The sequence below is a fragment of the Echinops telfairi genome, unplaced genomic scaffold (assembly GCF_000313985.2).
Source record: "Echinops telfairi isolate 266 unplaced genomic scaffold, ASM31398v2 ScPeMD7_3533;HRSCAF=4204_0, whole genome shotgun sequence".
Taxonomy (NCBI): Eukaryota; Metazoa; Chordata; class Mammalia; order Afrosoricida; family Tenrecidae; genus Echinops; species Echinops telfairi.
Window position 1 is genome coordinate 7,271,177 of NW_022107431.1, and position 934 is coordinate 7,272,110.

Consider the following 934-nt stretch of genomic DNA (forward strand, 5'->3'; position numbering starts at 1 on the left):
ATGAAAAAATTCATACCGAAACCCGTTTTGTAATCCAAGTGGGTTTTCATGAAGGACTAGACAAGCTTCAGGTTTTACAGTCTCAAAGGGCCCAACCAACCACGCGGAAAAGAGCACCCATGTATGAGGATCTTGTGGGGGAACCCCGGAGACTGAGAGCATGTGGGCCACGTGGCTGTGCGCCTGGAGTAGGCCCAGAGCTAGCGCATGTGCACCCACATGGGGGAGGGGCCCCTCTTATTCTACCTGCCTCTGACCAGGAAGTAGGGTAAGAGCATGCTCCCGGGCTTTTATTCTAGCCCACACTCTGGCTGGGGGAAGGCATGGTTGATGGGATTGGTTGACCCCATTGGCTGAGTTAGGCCCACCTGGGTGATGTCATGAGCCTGGGCCTAGTTTGGCCCGCCCAGGTGTACCTCCCACCTGGCTCAGGGGCTTGAGTACGATCATGTTCAGTTTGGAGTCTTCATAGGTGTCTAATGGTTGCCCGATTCCTTTCCAACCTCTTCTATGGGGGCCTTTGCAGGCATGGGAGAGAAAACCCCCTGTCCCTAAGCTAGCTACCTAACAAAATTATTGGTATCTCCCCTACTAGAGGGAAAAAAAGTGACAGTATTGAAAGACACATGAAACATTTAGTCCAATGGACTAATGACACGCAAATATCTGTCTCCACAACCTAAGATCGAAAGAACTAGATGGTGCCTGGCTACAACTTCCAATTTCCCTCAAGAGGATCAAATTAGGAGGCCCTGGATAGAGTGAGAGGAAAATGTGGAACAGAGCTCCAAGTCATAAGAGAGACCAGGCTTGATAGTCTGGGCTTGAATAGGGACGTGTAGAGACCAGGCTTGATAGTCTGGGCTTGAATAGGGACTACACTAGAGACCAGGCTTGATAGTCTGGGCTTGAATAGGGACTACACTAGAGACCA